This window comes from Tribolium castaneum, chromosome 9, assembly GCF_031307605.1.
Source record: "Tribolium castaneum strain GA2 chromosome 9, icTriCast1.1, whole genome shotgun sequence".
Classification (NCBI taxonomy): Eukaryota; Metazoa; Arthropoda; class Insecta; order Coleoptera; family Tenebrionidae; genus Tribolium; species Tribolium castaneum.
Window position 1 is genome coordinate 5,012,555 of NC_087402.1, and position 19,647 is coordinate 5,032,201.

General features: G+C 35.0%; 2 long non-coding RNA genes across 2 annotated transcripts; both read right to left on the reverse strand.

Annotated features, from left to right (window-relative positions):
• Nucleotides 1-1,437: 1,437 nt before the first annotated feature.
• LOC107397853 (uncharacterized) lies at nt 1,438-2,665 on the reverse strand. The gene is made up of 2 exons (XR_001574879.2): nt 1,738-2,665; nt 1,438-1,685 (listed from the first exon to the last, which is right to left on the reverse strand). It is a non-coding gene; the product is annotated as an uncharacterized LOC107397853 (long non-coding RNA).
• Nucleotides 2,666-10,815: 8,150 nt separating this feature from the next.
• On the reverse strand, nt 10,816-14,073 carry LOC135267166 (uncharacterized). The gene is made up of 2 exons (XR_010335506.1): nt 13,703-14,073; nt 10,816-11,218 (listed from the first exon to the last, which is right to left on the reverse strand). It is a non-coding gene; the product is annotated as an uncharacterized LOC135267166 (long non-coding RNA).
• Nucleotides 14,074-19,647: the final 5,574 nt, after the last annotated feature.

Here is a 19,647-nt window from a genome sequence, read left to right on the forward strand (position 1 = left end):
CGATTTGGCGTTTTCGCCGAGTTGGTGCATGCAAAGTGGCCTGGGGTAAGATCGTATCTCCCTCTGAAAGTATCAGCAACAAGCTTGCAGGCTCGTCGGCCATCATTGAACTCCTTCTAGTGGAACAAATTGGAATGTTTTTTCGAAGACGCATCTCGTTCGGTATTATTCCGTCTTGGAGGCGATTGAATCGCATCGAGGAATGTTATACAAAACCGATAATCTGAAATGAAAAATACCGACTGCATCTGACGTTCAATCACATTACCGTTGGCGTTCTCCTTGCCCTAATCTGGGTTTTGTTGCGGCACTCTGTGAGCAAGAGATAGCCCCAAGAAGGGCCCATTAACGGCTCTTTGGCGACAAGAACGCGTGGCCTTACCTGCCCTTCGAGCGCCGCCAAGCGTACTTGATATGCAACCGCTGTTTCTTTGTGAATTTTTTTATCTAGTGTCGGTGAATAGACACTGTTGCAGTTTCCCATTAAGGGAAGAAGCGAGGACAAAGCCGGGATAACGTTACATGCTTTTTTCAAATTAATAAATCCGGAGTCTGGAACTCGGCCCGGATTTATGGCACTCCTAGTCCGGGCCATAAATCAGCGCGAATTGATGATTGCAGGACAGGATTCGCCGGATTTTATTTACTATGTCGCGAGTTGAAATTTCCACTCATTTCCTCTAATCGTAAAATCTGAATAATAAAGGAACGATTTACATGAGCCCTAATAGAAATTGCATTTTGGGGAGCCCTTTGCCGGCATGTAATTACATCGGGCAACATATTATGGAGAGGCCCACAGAACTACAAATATTAATCGAGTTTCAACACAATATGCACGCATCACTGGCCGGACAAATTGTTTTATAAAGTGATTACGTGTGATGGCAGTTATCAGCTACAGCCATAATGTTACGTCGCTAATCATATTCAAGTGCACTCCAGAGATACGACTGCGAAAACTTGATTTTGTGCGTGCGGGGGGCAGAATTATTGCGCGATTAGGGAGACAGGGAGGGAAGATTGAGACCCAAAGGTTACTCAACAAATTCACAATTTATTTGAAAAGTCTAACAGTAGCAAAGAAAAAGACTTGATAATAGCTGGACACTAAAGCACTTCATGTGACTTATATGGAATCCTTGTATATTAACAGTCCAGGTCAGAACAACAGGTTTCTTACTTTGATAAAGTAGCTAAAGCTAATTGTTATCAATCATCGATATCATCATACACATTAACACCAAGCTATTACTATATCTCTTTTACCAGCGTTTTCTAAGGTGTTTGAAAGGTTATTGTACAATCGTCTTTACAACTATCTCGTATCCAACAACTTTCTTTCCAATTGTCAGCATGGGTTTCTTAAAGATCGTTCTTCAAATTCTGCAATTTTTGAAACATTAAATTATATTGTAAACTGTTTAGATCGTGGGGAATCAGTCATCGGTATTTATTTTGACCTTACTAAAGCATTTGACACACTTGATCATGAAATATTATTAACCAAGTTGTTCAATATTGGTGTCAGAGGCATTGCATTAGAACTTTTCCGATCTTATTTATCCGACAGGTCTCAAAGAGTTCGTTTCACTTATAACAGTAATGGCGCTATCTTGAATGTGTTGTCCGAGCCAATAACCATTTCAAAAGGTGTTCCTCAAGGATCCATATTGGGGCCGCTGCTATTCATTCTTTATGTAAACAATCTTAAAGAATCTTTAAATAAATATTCACCCTGTCAATTTGCTGATGATACATCTTGTATAGCAATAGGTAAAGACCTACACACTACTTCTGCGGAAGCTTTGGACGCAATTTCTAAAATGTATAAATACTGTGAGGCTCAGTTTTTAGAATTAAATATGAACAAAACTCTTGTGGTACAATATAGAAATGGCCCAATGTCATCCAGTATCTATATTAAGCTTGGTACAAAATCTGTTCCGTTGGCCGATGAAGTAAAGTTTTTAGGCTTATACATCGATAAAGCTTTAAAATTTAACGCACATAGTAATTATGTATGTCGCAAACTAGCCAAATATTCATACATTATTCGTAACTTGCGCACTAGTGTAAGTATAGATACTTTAAAAATGTTTTATTTTGCATATGTACACTCTACTCTCTCGTATGGATTAATATTTTGAGGCTCTTCTACCAGTTCAAAAGAAGCCTTTGTGTTGCAAAAAAGAATCATACGATGCATGCTTTTCAAAAAACCACATGAGAGTTGTAAGCCCTTTTTTAAATCACTTGGAATTCTACCTCTAACATCAATGTATATCTACAGTCTCGCAGTATTTGTGAAAGAGAATGAGCATCTCTTTGAAAAAAATAAAGACAAATATGATGTAAGTTTCAATAAAGTTACAAGGTTCTGTAAAGACATCCGAATTCCAGAACATAACTCCTCTTTTTTTAAAAATGGTGTTTATTATAAGTCTGTTCAGATTTTCAGAAATTTCCGCAGGACATTCGTTTGCTAAATTCGCTGACACAATTTAAATCTAAGTTAAAATCATATTTATTAGAGCATTGTTATTATAAACTTGATGATTTTGTTAACTAACAAAGTTAACATGCTCGATATGACGGTGCCGATATCTCGGAAGAGATCAATGGCTGTACGAATTATTATTATTATTATTATTATTATTATTATTATTATTATTACTAAGTAAGCTTAAAATAAAAATCAAGGTAAAAATGGCAATTGAGTGACACTTTTTTACTTTGTGTTAAGATGATTTCAAATGAAATATTTTAAATATTTAATTGAAATAAGCGAAAATACAATAAAATTAACACTTTCGTTCTAAGCAAACATATCAAGTTTTCTTTCGAAATTCATGTAGTTAGTATACGTCTGATGGAGAGAAGAAGCCATAAAACCGTTGGTCCTAGTTGTTTTTAAAGAGAATGTGTAAAAATTTCTTCTATTAAAATATCAATCAGTATCACTAATTTCAAAGATTCTACCACTTCGTAGTGAGAAAGCCAAAAATCTAAACAGAAATGAAAAAATAGCAACGATGTTTTTAAAGTGTACCTCAAAATTCGAGTTAAACTATTAATTCCTACTATTTCGTAACAAAAAATTACGTTTCGAAGTTTAGACTAAGGTGTTGTTTCATAAGTGTACGATGATACTGCCGAATCAGCTTCTCGAATCGTAATAAAAACGCTTGCTTAATATTAGAGAAATGGGTCTTTTTGGAACAATTTTTCTAATCCCACCCTGTGACATCAGATGGAATCACCATAGGGTTCCTGCTAGTGAGAATACTACTCTGAAAAGCGTCGAATTTTAGCCAATTGTCGAGAGGTTTTAGCCGTTAAAATAATATTTTCAAAAATTCTTTACAGGCTACATTTTTCTACTTGAGGCTGTAGTGGCAAAAATCTTTTAGTTGGTGCTCTTTGAACATTATTTCCAATAAACATGGTATGTCAAAGAAAAAATATAGCATATTGTTATACGAATTTTATAAGACGTTCTATTGTGGCACGAATGGTTTTGGAGCACGACGATGGAGTGTAATATACAATTTTTTCTACTTTCTATTTTTATTGTTTGTTTTTGTGTAATTTAACTTAAATAAATCTGTTCTAACTATTTCTTCTCAATTTTGTTACTTTTTCGGGCACCTTCCGAGTTTCTGTTTTGTTCTAAGTTCAAGCCCTTTCTTGATAGAAAGAGTTATTTTGCAGAGCTAGGTGAAAGTCACCTAAAGAAGCGATCCAGAAATTGCTACATGCCACATCGTTTAGTAGATAGTTTCAAAGAAACTATGTCGGAAAATTAAAATAAATATCTTGTCCAATAAAATAATAAAAAATAATAACTCTTTTCTCTCGTATTTATAAGTGCAAAAAGTAGCAGTTTTATTATTTTTGTCAATAAGTGATCTCGGATATTTAAAGCAGGCACGTAATACAATGCCATAGAACTAAAAACTCGGGTTTAAGCTTTGTATTTAACAAGTTTTCCCTTGAGCGTGAAAACTTTGGGTAGTAATAGTTTGAAGGGTATTGAAATAGTCGTGATGTAACCGCACTCCGCGTAAGTAAATCAGGAATTCTGTGTAAACTCTGGATGTCAGCTTATTAGTGCCGCTGCGGCTTGGCGTCCGCAAATCTGGAACCGGCACACATCTGGATTAGCTTGTCGTCGTGATCCGGATCCTCGTGCGTGCAGTGGAAAGGCATTCCCTTATTCGTGTTCACCTGGCATGTAACACGAGTCAAGGAGCATTATGGTTAATTGAAGCTCATCCGTATTCGCAGGTACGTCCTCGTCGTTGGCAATGCACAAAGATAAAGCGGGATCAGCAATCAGGCGAATTAGCGCGGAGAGACGGATTAGCAAAGAGAGCATCGCTGCTGCAATTCAACGCCGGTAATTGGCATCGGTGGGAGAGTTTTTCTTCGAAAAGGGCCTTTCGAGGACCACCCGCAACAATACCTAGATGCACAACTGACAGCGATCTCATTACAGATAGGAGAGATAAGCCCACAAAGGCAATACCGATTCAATATAAACACTGGGAACAGCCAGATATATGCGTCAGGGAAATTACACACAATCCCAAAATCCGCCTACATGTTTATCTGATCGCTGGATAATTGATTTCGCTTGCGCTGACCTCAATTTTTGACGAGAATGCGACAGATGCCACGTTTACAAATTGGCTCGGGAGGAAATTAAGATTTTTTCGGGATGGGGCTGCGGCGGGAGATTTATTCGGATATAAATCCGTCCATCGGTCTCGGGTAAGCATCCAATATATTGTCGAAGTAAAGTGCGAGTCTGGGGCAGGGACGCGGGGCGGAGGTTTATCCCGTGCCACGTCCTGAGATTGTCCAGCTCGTCCAGATTAAGCTAGAAATTGACCCGATCGAACCATGAGCCGTCCCTCATTCACACACCGTTGGGCAAATCGCCTGTCACACTCGTCCAAGCTGTCCGTCCTATCGGTTCTGATAGACGCACATGCAAAAAATCCACGATAACAACACCAATTTATATTCCATAAGGCTGGCACAAATCTCCACCGAATCGATCCAACCCACTTAATAAAAATAATCCCATTTTTTAACTCATTTCAATTTCCATACATCCGAAACTTTATTTCCCCGTTTCTCGTTTAGATTTGGAGGTTGGTTGAGAAGCAGCGTCTCCAAGCTCGCTAAAAAGCCGCCATTCTTATTACACACCGAGGAAATTTCATGCATAACATACATGCAAATGCCAGTAAGTTCCTTTGAATTGGAAATTTTTTCTCAATTCGTACATGCAAAATAAGTAGGTTTCCGTCACAGGAAGTAAACAGGCACGCGGAAAGCGCCACCAAAAAAACATTTTCCGGTTTAAACGCATACGACCGAACACGAAATATGAGGCTCAAGCGAGCCAAACCAATAAGAAAAAGTCGCAGAATAATTACTGGAGTTTTAGAGAAGCAAATACTACACGATTCTGGCGAAGCCATCGCTAGTGACTTCATTGCACACAATTTTTTTTAAAAAAACTGACTCATTTTTCGAAAAATATTTAATATACGTAGATTTTTCCATAAAAGTACAACACTTTTATTACAAATTTGATTTATAGCCAGAGGAGCCTATTTGCTTATAAACTGAATAAAATAAATAAAATTTAAATAGGTTGACAGAACTAAATCTACATCTTCTGTAAATGTACAGAAGCACCTGCTTTTCAAAGTTCCTTACAAAAATTTTATGTAAAAATAACTATGTATGTGTTTGAGGCAAAAAATAAACGTTTTCTTCCAATTATTATATAGAAGCACGATATCGATCAAGCAGTGGAAATGTTTCAGTATTTTTCCAAATAACTCAAAAAATTAGGAATACCTTGTAATCTGAAGAATAAAACAACGCATTTATTATTGGTAATAAAGCTAACAATGTAAAAAACTTATGAAACAATAAATAAACACCATCCTTCAAACGTTCAAATTGCTGGCCTGAGCAACTAAGACAGCATTTAAAATATTAAAATAAAAGTAGGAAATAAATAAACATAAAAAATAAAACTTAAAAAAGCAAATCATTTGTACATTACAGAAATTTCCCTCTGACCAATACCATCATCCTGCAAATTAAAAACCTAAGCAACAATAATATAAATGAAAATAACTCTTTTTTTATTAGTAATTTATTTTGCTAATTTAAAGCACAATCAATCAATTCCATGACAATAACAAAAGCTATACTGATCTCACATTAAAATTATTTCCAATTTTTGTAATATTATAATCAGTTTTTATGATTTCAAAGTGTGCCAATAAAAAAAATAATGTAAAGTATTTGTGGATAACTGGTCTTTAAAACACTTTCTTTATTTCGAGCACTCCGATTACGCCTTCGTGCTCGAAAAATCGAGGTGTTTTAAAGATATCCAATACTTTGATATACTATTCCAAACTCGTAAAATGCAATAATATTAAGTAATAATAAAGCTTTGTATTATATCTAGAATCGACATTTAAATTACCACAATTCAGCCAATTTTTGACACTATTATCCTTGATTTTGTTTTTTATAATAGTAATAATGTTCGCATGATGTAAATAAAGATAGATTTAGCAAAAAAATTTGCGAGCAACAAATTGGGGTGGGCCGGATATGCAAACATATAATTTTGGCGATTGTTGTTCTCCCTGTTAGATGTTATCTCTCGACTTTAGAGCTGTAACAAAAGTGCGATAAATATTCATCGTTTTTATGTCATAGGGTGTGTATTAAATATGAATTTAAATCTGTAGTGAAAGCACCCTCTGCCCTTAGTTTAAAAAGCGCTGTATCCATGACAGTTAATTCGTAGTACGTCTCGAGCACCCCCGGAAACGCTTTGATACTTTCATAGTGTTGAATCATTATCGCGTCATCCAATTCATCATAACCGTCATATGTAGGGTGTTAATAGTTGAGGGTTGTTTGTGTGCACGCATCCGAGAGAAAAAACACGTCTCTTTTGCCCCTTTATTCGATTACATCCAAAGGACTTAATTAGATATCTGGCATAAAAGTAAACCGGAAGCACGTCCCGAAAAAGCAAATTAAGAATCATCCCGAGTTATTTTATTAAAAAGTCTCTCCTATGTGAGTCTCGAATTAGATTTGAGGCAATTAAGAAAAATCGAGGAAAATGCTCCCGCTGACCCTAACGTACAGTTCCGGATTATACTTTAATTGATTCGGGCACGCAGTCTGCGGCCGCTCGCGCGTGAAGACCTATCATTGTATCCGATATCCCTAATCATTATCTCTTTAATTGTCAGTGTGGGGGTCGGAGTGTATTGTCACGATCGCCGTTTTTATAATTGGGAAAGATTTATGCCGAAAAAAGGGACTCGGGGGTCGTTGTTGCGGTGGTAATGTTGCGTTTAGTTTTGCCTCATTTGCTCGCCACTGTGCTCTACGAGACGGTTTCCTGTTTGCGGACATTATTGGGTACGAACTTCTGCATTCTACGACTTGCTCCGATCGTTACACACGACCATTATTTAATAGATCGGAAATTTTTTACATTCAAGGCAAACTTTTGCACAAAGCAACAAAGCCCCACCGAAACCAACGAAATTGCCACAACTCGCATCAAAATCAAATTAACGAAATCTTAAAGTAAAACTAGTACCGCACTACATTCGCCGGATTTATTCGACAGGGAATAAAAAGTGAATTTGCGGGTGCGTGGAAAAGCAAACATTTAGCTATCGCCGTTTTTCTCTCGTAAAGAATTTGCAATTATACAAAGCCATTAATCAAGGGTATTTCCACAGTGTAAATCAATCCGCATTAGTGTATTCACAGTGAGCGGGTTGCCGGAATTCGCAGTCAACCCGGAATTGTCCGGGATAGAATCAGTGGCTATTGTCTTGGCACATAATATATCTACCACTGCGTTATTGTCGCATTTGCGAATTTCAATACACTGTCCGAGTGCATCCGGCCGTATCTAACAAGACAATACCGTATTCCCGGAACGCCCGGATCAATTTTTTTTCACTCGACTCCCGAACCAATTTACATAATAATATCGCATTTCACAGATATCATCGGGCCGGATCTGCACGGAGGGCACGCGCTCCAAATATCATTGCGACTTTGATCCGGATCACAAAAGCTCACTTCCGGCCTGTCTCATCACCGACACGTGGCGTTCTTTCACACTTCCGCAACGGGGATTAAAGCGCAAACTTTCCAACGAACTACATTCGCCCTTTTTATGCACCAAAAGCTCGGCCTCGTGATAAATAAATAGTAAAACAATTGTTCTACAGCGATTCGTTTTGACTTTTCAACAAATATTTTATACAGGCGAAGACAAATTTTGCAACTACCACAATGGTTACGAGATGAAACGTGTTTTCGTATAAATTACTCAAAACACTATCTCAATTGTCAAAATGACGATAAATATTTCATACTTATCAAAGTTCGTTCATACTTAGGAAAAGCCTCACAAGAAAAAAAGTTTTTCCCAAAATAGCAAAATACGACTAAATATAGGATTCCAGCGAGTTAAAACTTTTGAAAATTAATCGATATTAACAGCTTATATTTTCAGGTATGCAATGTGTTTCACTAAGGAGTAACAATATAAACTTTTTTTTAATAAAACACACTGTATTTTTTTAATTTTTGAACGCAGCTGTTAAAATTGATAATTTAGACTTTTATTGATCGATTCTGCTCAGTTTTGGAAATAATAATTATTTTTAGTTGTACTAGGTGTTCAGCGCATTGCACATTGCAATCAAAAATGTCCAAAACTAAAGAAAAAATTACTAAAAGTTGTAAAGTTAAAGAGAACACCCTATTTTTCCTTATTCGTTTTTCTGTGACTGTTATATTGTCTTTTTAAAGTTACTGATATAAGAACATTTAAGTGTCTTACTGATTACCAGTGGCTGAACTAGCTCCTAATTTTTGAGTGGGTAAATAGGTGAACCAACAAAATTTTTGTTGGACACATAAAATCTAATTTCAGTAATAAATAGTCTAATCTTTTTCCCTTTCTAGATTTTAAGTAATTTTGTTTGTTATCAATTTAATAAACTGGTCATAAAAAGTTAGAGATGTTACTCAATTAAAAAAAAAATCTGCAGACGCAAAAATAATGTGTTTTAAAAAAAAAAAATTATTTGACCTATACTGTAAGGTTCTAACAGTGTTGTATCTGCAGCAAAAATTTTCATGCTTAGAAGTGATTAATCTCAAAATACAGACGATAGATACTTTGGAATTTACTCAACATTTTAATTTTTCTATAGAATTGTTTGCACTGACATGAAATTTCTAAAATTGAACATAGAATAAAATTGTTTGAGTAAAACTCGGGGTTAAATAAAAATAAAAATAATAATAATAATAATAATTTTTATTAGAAATTAAACTCTCTGAAAGTTTATACAGACTTCGCTATTTCTGACTACCTACATTTTAATCGCAGTCAAAAATTAACTCATACATTTGTTACTGAGTTACAAAAAAATTTTGATTTTCTTCGAAATTTAGTTCGCATCTGAATCTGATTCAAAATCCTTATTTTCTATAGAAACCAACAAGTTTTTTAAATCTGAACTTTTTGAATACTTACTGGAATACTCCGCAATAAGTGCGTATTTTTTAGTTTTTTTTAAGTGAACACTGAATTATAAAAACAAGAAAATCGCTCAAGAATGGCCCTATTTTAGACTAAAACGGCGAACTTCGCACTTGTTTTTTTAAGATACGTTATTTTTTTGACGATTTCTTGCTCAAAAAGTTCAATTTGTTTGGAAGTAGCAGCTGTTCCCTTATTTTTTCAAAAAAAAAAATTTCCACTTAAAACAATAGCTATAAAAGAGATGCAAAAAATTAATTTTGCTATTAAGTTGAGTTTAAGTGAATTTTTATTTTCTGGGTGGTTGATTTTTTGGAAATTACGTTGAATTACTTAGAATTATGGTATAATTAGTAATTTGGGATGATGGAATTACGATGAATCACCGAACTTCCCGGGAATTTTTTTAGAACTGGGAGCAGTTGTACAATTTTTTTAAGTATTTGATCCCTCGGTTTTCAAAATACCTACTTATAAAGTTTGAAAAGATTTGTGATGGTCTGTCCACTCAAAAAGTGCACTGATTAAGTTTGGATCACGTGATTAGGCTATTTTACAAATGCATATGTTCAAAGAACAAACTTTAGTTTAGTTTTGTTAATTATTATTCAATTAACTATTTGAGAACATAAGTATCAGAAGCAATATCAGATCGCAGTATACGAGTGCACTTATTTAAATTATTTCTTTATCTTGTAGCGATAATTTAAAAAAATTGCCACAATTACTACAATGTACGATTGCGTCTTAATCCGTTTCTTTTCCGTATTTCTCCCACAGTGAACCCTTTCTCCCCCAATTACCCTCCATCTCTCCAATTATCACTCCTTCTCCTCCACGTTGCATCCGCTTCCTCTTCACTAATTAGCTAATGCGCCGCGAGCTCCTCGTCGAAATAGTTGTATATAAAAGCCGTTTTGTGCAGATTATTCCCGTTATGATTTATTTATGGATCAAAGCGAAGTCAAGCTCGGGAGGCGGTACAAGGGGGCGGTTTGTTACTCACGCCCGAATGCACATTGGCGACTAGCACATCGAAGGCGGGGCTCGACACAGATGTTCATGTCCAATGTTGTAGCATACACACGTGCTGGCCGCAAATAAAGAAACGATTTTCTAAACGAAAACCACGCCTAAATACACATACAGGTGCCACGGAAAAAAATAAAACACAAAAATCAGCGCTGAATCTAGTGTATTTCTAAATTTTCAAAATTGTGATGAAAGCAGTGGCGTACCGTTTAGCCCACCAAGACGGCACCGCCACCCAGGCCGGGGGTGGCGAGGATCCCGGGGGCGGCCAGGATGCCGCTGGGCTGCGGCTCGGGCTCGGCGTGGGCGGCGGCGAGGGCCAGCAGGACCATGAGTGCCAACAACAGAAGCTTGAACATTTTGATGCGTGTTTTTTCTCAGAGACTTGGTTTGATCTGAATTGGTTTGGATTTTTTCGCGTATTTATAAGAGGAAAATCAAAGTGATGCAATTTGGTTGCATTCCTTATCATTTATCGAGTCCTTGACTGATGCAATATCGACCGGTGCATAATAATGTGAAACACTCCTCTCGAATATTTTCCAAGGGCTGAAAACAGGATTGTTTTAATTCCGTTTTATACTAATCGAATTTGTTCCGATAAAGGGTGGCTTAATGCCCCTTTCCATCGCACCCCCGCTTCACAACATGTGTATGACGCGATATAACGTTTACACTAATGCACTAATACGCCAACGGATTTTAATTCGGCACATTCACAGTGATCGTTCGACTGATAAATATTGACTCCGAAACAGGGGCGCATTTTTGCATTTGATTTCTGTTACCCTTTTTAATTGACTGAAATTAATTAAAAATAATTGGACGCACGGCCAAACAAGAGGCGATTTTCACCAATTTTATTTATAATTTATTTTTAATTAAATATTACGGTCTCCTTACATTGTTTCAGTTTTAAAAATTGATAAAAACAATGTAGGTATTTTTTTAATTTGGATAAAAAAAGAACAATGTAGGTACAGAGTGAGACATTATAACACATACTATGATCTCTAATAATTACTCTTATTAATTTAAAACACATGGCATGAGGCACCGTTTTATAGGTAAGATACTGCCTTTAAACAAATACACTGTATCGGGTTTTTAAACTGTGTTTTTTTATCCTTTCCACGCCAAAAAAATCTAACAAGAAGTAAAACGATTCTTAAGAATAGGTCATTTTTTATGACAAATTAAAAATTAAATAAAAATAAAAAAATGGGCAGATCCAAGGACTTTTTTTTAAAATTCTTGCCAATTGTCGTACTACCTGCCTATTCTGCCACAGGGATTGTTCGAAAAAATTTAAAAAATAGAAAAACTAGTTACCTATAGATATCTTTCAAAAAATTTTTAATTGAAAATAAACAGTTTTAATAATAAAAAAAAACAGGATAGGTAAAAAATTACCCTTTTCTTTTTTCACACTCTTCCAGGTGAATAATTTTCTCGATCACATAATATTACAGATAAAATACTCGCATACCTATAGCCTATAGATACTGATAGTTTAACAATTTTATTAGAAAAGTTTGAGTCTAAAAGAGAGGTTCTTATGTCCTATGTCCATTATTTAAAAAAAAGAAAATATTTCGTAAAAAAAAAACAAATAGGTACCTAACTTACAATTGTAATTGTAATATTTATAGTCTGCAGTAGGTATTTTTTTTGTGTGAGATAATTATGTAATGGGAAGAAATAAACTTGGTGGTTTTCTATCACCATCATTTCAAACATTATTTGTTTGGCCATCTTTAGGCTTAAGTTAAAATCAACACTTTTTTTGTATTCACCAACATTTTGGTAGCGTTTTAATAAAATTGCAGAGAAAAAAAAACATTTTTATTTCTTCGCATTATATTTTAAAAAAGATAAAACAACAACAAAACAAGTAAAAACCAATTTCTTCGGAGCCCCCTAGTCTCCTAGGGATCCTCTGTTATTAGAATAGAACCAGTGAAGACTACAAGAGAATAATATAAGAACGTAATTTTTTTCAAGAGTTTGAACTAATCAACTAATCTGGTAGAAAACATATATTATGAGAACTATTCACCGCTATGGCAAGAATAAACGAGAAAATAATTTATAATTATTATACATCTCTCGTTTTTGATATTATTTTTTCTTTACTTTTCTTTAGTTGCCAAAGATCACAATAAATAAAACACTTGAACTAAAAAACTTGTTTTTCTCCTCCCATATTTCTGTTTTCTCAAAACCGACCTAAATTCCATTTAAAAATTTTAGAGAAAATCACAAACTTAGACTTTCTATATAAAAAAATAATCCTAGATCTTCGCTGAATTTAGTGCAATATATAATATCTACTTACATAAAATTTATGCTCTAGTAGACCAGTGTCAAAAGAGAGGTTTAAAAAAATAAAAAGCAGCGGATTTATGTTTTAATATCTACTTACATAAAATTTATGCTAGTAGACCAGTGTCAAAAGAGAGGTTTAAAAAAATAAAAAGCAGCGGATTTATGTTTTAATACTTAAAATATTCTAAAAAGTATAAAAGATAATAACAAATCCAGTAAAAAACATTTGAAAAACTTTGTTGAATCTTCAAGGTTTCCTTTAAAATAGAACACTTGTAATTATAATCAACTTTTACATTTCTTTCACTTGTTGAAACACATTCTATAAGTACTACTAGGAAGTAGTAGCTTTGGAGTAGTAACCTTCAGAAAGACTCTTATGACCGAAAAGAATTTAGGGAAAGGAAATATGGGTGGTTGTTTTAAAAGCCAGGTTTTTCAGTTTTAGAATAAAGGGCACTTATTTTTAGAAACAAACAGTTTAAAATGTGTAAAAACAATGGCTGCGCATGCTTGTAATCTGTCACTAAATCCTGCTAAACTCCTGCAAGCCGCACTAGCTCCATAAACCACCACAATTTCATCAATGTGCCACCGCACCACACTGTATAAAGTTGAATATTATATTCATTTAATTTTTCCAGGAGCCTCCGTATTAATCATCCCCCCATCAATTATCCCCCAGTGGAAAAAGAGTGTCCGCACCTGCTGACAATTACGCAATCGAAATGAGCAATAAATTGGAAGATCAAGCGAAAGCGGATGATACAACAATAAGGAGGCAAGTGGCTCCGTATTTAATTACACTGCTCTCCGGTCGGAAATCGAGGGTGTTGTCTTAGCGACCAGTTGGGGGACAAAACATCAAACGAGCGAATATTTTCCACCCGATACATGGTGTCCCTTTAATTGGCATTAAAATATTACAGCAGCACTCGCGCTAGCCACGGCGATGGCCCCCACGTCTCGACGTCGGCAATTTCAGAAATCGACTGTTCGCCATTCTCGTCCGCCATCCTTATATAGACTTGCCGAATTTTGTGGACCACTTAACTAGAAAACCTTACGCTTACACAACTCGCTGCAAATGCAAAATTACACGGTTCAACTTAGCAAGCCGTGAAACCGGTATTAAGCGGTTCCGTGCATGGACGCACCACTGGGCCGACTGCCACGGGGCGGACTCAGGGGGACAGAGGAGATGCTTTCCAGGCCATCAGCACGACAATCAGAGATGAAATGTGCGATAAAAAGAAAAGAAAACACAAAACTGTCCAAAAACATTTACTTAAAATCGACCCAAACTTAGCTTCCACATTGGAAAATTGCACAAAAACAAAAAATATTCGCTCAACGACAAATAGTACAGTAAAACCTCTTAATAACGCACACCGGAGGTGGCAAATTTTAATATAGCTTATGTTAAGTTCCTACAAAAATGTCCGTTGTAAGGAAGTGTCCGCTATTCGGAAGTGTCTATTAAGGGAGGTTTCTCTCTATTGAATCTATCAACCAGTGTCTGGTTTTCGGTAATCCGGGCGCCCGGAGCAGCTTTCTTACGTATGAGTCAAAGTCAACTAATCAGCTTTTATTTTTATAAAAAATTATTACAAACTGTGAAAATTTTAAACCTTAAGATCCGATCAAATTTTTGTGTAACATATTCGTCGAGCTTGTAGAAATAAAGCTGATGAAATATAATCCGAAGCTCTAAGCTGCTGAAAACACCGGAAAATTCCGGGTAGGCTAAAAGCTTCATAAGATACAATAATAAAATGCATAGTTCCTGAGTTAAAACCTTTGGTGAGACTTTGCGCAAGATAATCTAAAAAATTTAGAGAAAATGTGGAAACATAAAATTGAAAATTAGGATCCCTTGAATTCCTGGCCGATGTTTCAGCTATTTTGAAAATAAACTGAAAACAGCTAGAGAAAGTTTGAAGGCCCTTGATGGAAATTATCCGTATCTTATGTAAAACTCTTGGGAAAGATTCAAAACTGCTACTACTGTCCCCGTATTCAAAAAATTCACTTAATATCTTTAAAAAAATCTGTAAAATATTGGTCTAAAATATAAGGTATTGAAGAGCGATTAAAGTGCAAACTACTCGTAAATACATTTAGTCTTGTTAAAAAAATTGACGAAAGTTATTTAAATATTTTAAATTTATTTTTTATTTTAACGCAATTTTTTGTAAGTTAATAGATGTATTTGAACGCGAACTTTTGAGCTTTCGACAAATAATTCCAGTTAATAAGGAAGTAAGTTTTTGTTTATACGAAAAAATGTGTGAAGGGGTTCTAGGGAATAAAGTACCATTTTTTCGAGTTGTTTTGATTAAGTTTAAAGTAGTTTGAAGTCACAGCAGATATCCATTGTGTTTCCCCTTGTAAACAATTTTTATTTCTTGGCTGCAAACCGATACTTTACGAGCAAATTAGTCTCTGCCATTTGATCGAGTGAACGGCTTGGGTCCGATTAAAACCCCCGCCCCCAGCCATCGATACATAAACGAATTTTTATTCCGGACCTGTGTAAAACGATCCTTAACGAAATACACACGCTCCACTTTATCCCTTAATGGTTTCTCTGCCAGTTGAACCGCGATTTTAAGCAAATCGATAAAAACTGAATAAAAAATTGTGTGGGTGGCTCCCGAGTTGTTTTTCCTCGCGAATTATTTATATATTTTGATGATAGAAAAAGACGAGAGTTGTGTTCGATCAATTCGAGATTTTAATACAGTGGCATGGTCTCGTCTGGTTTATTAAAATCGCTCCCTGCAAGATGTGAAGTGCATCATTTTATTGTGGAAATCCATTCCGGCGCATCTGCCTCGCTTATAACCTCCATTGTCTACCTCTTCTTCTTATTCTGCTTATCTCCGTTTCCGTTCCCCGATCATTTCCGGCTAGTGCACTCGAAAACTGGCAAAGCCTTGCATTGCGGTCTTCTTCGGACCGATATCTATCTATTATCTGCCGTTTCTATTCAACTTATATTCTACCCGGACCATTGTTGGAAATTTTCTGCATTCAACACGGATCAATCCGCACTCCCCGACTCGAATATACACCGCTCTAATTCGATTCCGTCAATATAGCCCATTAGCAAATCATCAGCCAGTCATATTTTACAAAAGGATCTGTCAGAGGATCGAGCGGGTAATACACGAGCTTCAATCTTGAGTCAATACGGAACTAATTCGATTTGCATGCAAATGCGAGGCGAAAATGACGATCGCAAGCGCCTAGCCCTCCATACAGAGCCAAAAAGTCGACTCAACAAGATCCACCAGTAATTAGTTTTTTGCATTTTGGCGCAATTTCGTCAAAAACGATATTTATTTAATTGTTGTAGTTCGTTGGCAGCTAACCGTACGTTGCAACATCTGCCGTAAAACATTCAAAAAGTTCGGCCATTTTGCTCTCGCTTTTAACAATGGCAACCACCTATGGCTTACCGCACTGGTTTTGCGTGTAGATGACAATGCGAACAAATACTTTGACTCATCTTCCCCTAGTAGATAGGGTAGAGATGAGAGCCCCGTGTTGTCTCACCTGCCTCGGGGTACGAATTTCAATCAAATGGGCGGGACCAGAGACCCTATAATATAGTCGTACAAACAAAATCACAAGCATAAATATTTATACGGGGGGCTGTGGCAAGCCCTAGATGTAACATACATAAATAATAAAAAAATCCACTTACAATGCAATTTTTATTTTGTTTAGATTCCCTACAGATGTAAAATCTTTAGCTGGAAACGGCTGAATAATATTCTATATGGAATCTTACAAAATCGTCAAACATTCAGTTATTATGGTGTTTACTCCCTTGCTAAAAAATAACCGCAAATTCAAGCAAAAGTGGACGGTAATTTAAAAAAGGCGTAATCGTTGATTATAAAATCGAGCAGAAAAATTGCAAACTTTGGTAAAACGTTTCGATTTTACGTTTTGAGGTTTCTTCCTAGCTTCCTTTCAAAAAAATGGGTTGAAGATAGTTGTATTTATTTTACAAATCAAAGTCATATATAGATTTATTTATTATTATCTTTAAAATGATACGAATACATGATTTCGTGAGAAATTCAATTATTAAAGTGTAAAATTGTAAAGCGGGGAGAAAGTGTAGCTCATATCAACTTCATCAGATTTCCGCCTTTCCTTCGGCTTTTCCATTGAAAAGCGACCGCAAATTCCGAAGTTATTTCATTTTGGACGTAGAATTCATAGTATTCAAGAAATATGCAATTAAATCTTTGAGAAAAATTAATTCTGTATTTTTTTAATTAGCAGATATGCTAAAAATAAGTGATACTTGCGTGTATAAATGTAAAATAGCACAGGTTTTGTAGACACCTATCTCCTGACTGATTTTTGACTTACAATTCAGCAAAAATTTTTAAGGTATATCTACCGGCCAGAGAACCGCAAAGTTTTAAACAGTACCTCAAATCGCTTGGTAAGGTTTTTGGAATATACAAATTTGATCTCATCTAGTCAGCATGGTTTTAGAAAAGGTAAATCTACAATAACTGCTATAAATGAAACTGTTTCTGCGTTATATGATTCATTAAATAATAAGCAACAAACAGTTGGGCATTTTTATGATCTGACGAAAGCTTTTGACTCTGGGAATCACGGTATTTTGTTAGAAAAGCTGCACCATTGTGGTATTCGTAGAATTTCAAATAATTGGATTAAAACTTATTTACATAAAAAAAGACAAGTTGTTGCTCTGAATGATCATATGTCCGAACCAGCGTATGTTGAATTGGGTGTGCCGCAGGGATCGGTTTTGGGTCCCATTCCTTTTTTAATTTTTATTAATGATTTACCACCTTTGTTAGTGCCAAATCCAAAATCTAATAAATTAATTATTTATGCAGATGACACAAATGCAATATTAACTAACAAGAATCATGAAGACTTGGTTGAATGTGGAAATTACGGGTCTACAACTATAAATAACTGGTGTTTGAAAAATGGGCTGGTATTAAATCTGAAGAAAACCTATTTGGTTAAATTTTTGCCTAAAAATGTGACACCTGATTACAGTGTTCTAATTAAACTATGTGGAATGTCAATAAAAAATGTAAATGAAATATTTTCTTGGGATAACGTTGGACTCTAAATTAACATGGGAAAGTCATATAAATAAATTGTGTAATAAGTTAAGTGGGATTTGTTTTTTAATAAGAAATTTAAAGCCCACTGTGTCTGGTGACACTCTTAAAATGTTATATTTTGGACTTGTTCAGTCTGTACTTACTTATGGAATTATTTTTTGGGGGTCCAGCAGCTTTTTGAATAATCTATTTATAGTACAAAAACGTATTCTAAGATGTATGGATAGTTCGGAGGCAGTAGCTCACTGTCGTCCTATCTTTCGAAAACTTGGTATTATGACCCTCCCATCTTTATATATATTTCACTTACTTTTGTTTATTCGACAACATGTAAGCACTCTTAATAAACGAAGCGATATTCGCGCGTACGATACAAGGACAAGAAACCACATTGAGCTGCCACATTCTAGGTTGGCTATTGGTCAACATGATCCTACATATGCTGGAATCAAATTGTACAACAACTTGGAACAAAAAATTAAGGAATCTAAGTCTTTTAATATATTTCGCAGTCGCCTGTCATTCTTCCTACAAGACAAAGCTTTTTATAGTATTGAGGAATACCTCAATTATTCCAAATTCCCTACAAATTTGTAGAATTTCATATATTGACGAGTCCGATAAGACGGTGCATGGCATGCTCCATGACTGACGACAATTACATATTATTATTATTATTATTATTATTATTATTATTATTATTATTAAAATAATATTTTAGATGTTTAGACAGTTTTTTCGATCTAACTAAAGAACATTCCTAAATTTTGAAAAAAAATTCAAATTGAATAGAATAACTATTTTGCGCTCCAATAAATCCTGGTCATCAAATTTTTCATAAAACATACAATTTCTCATTTTGTACTAAAATGTATAATACTATTTAAGTTTTTTTTTATTATTACGACATTGATTCTCTTCTTCGAAATGATACAAAAACAGAAATTCGTCAAAAATTTATTTACAAAAGTGTACCTAGAAAACTGTAAACAGAGAAGACTCTTTAGTCAACATCGATTCCAAATTTCGACCTTCCATCAAAAATCTTATACACATTCCGCAGTCATTTGATAATAATTGTTGTAAAGCCCAAAGAGCTTAGGAAATATGCAAGGTAGAAAGGAATTCAAAAAAATTCACAATTTACTAACATACGTTAAAATTTTAATCAGTTTTGAAATAGTTTGAACAGTATCTATACCTTTGAAAAATGTTCTGAGAAGTAGTTTAATTCGGAAAAGCCAGATATAATATAAGAATTATTAACAAAAACCACGTTGGAAAAACTAGTCCTATATACAGAGTCGCTAAAAAGTATGGATTTAGTTAAATATTATAAAAAATAATCATCACAACTTATTAAAATTTGATATATGCATAAAAGTATTTAAATTTTATCCATTATTTCCATTTATTCTGGGGATACCCGTCTAATTTTTTTTTAATGACAAGAAGGTTAAAACTTTCTGTTCCGTCACGTAACACAGACGTAAGTTATTAAAAAAAATATCGAAC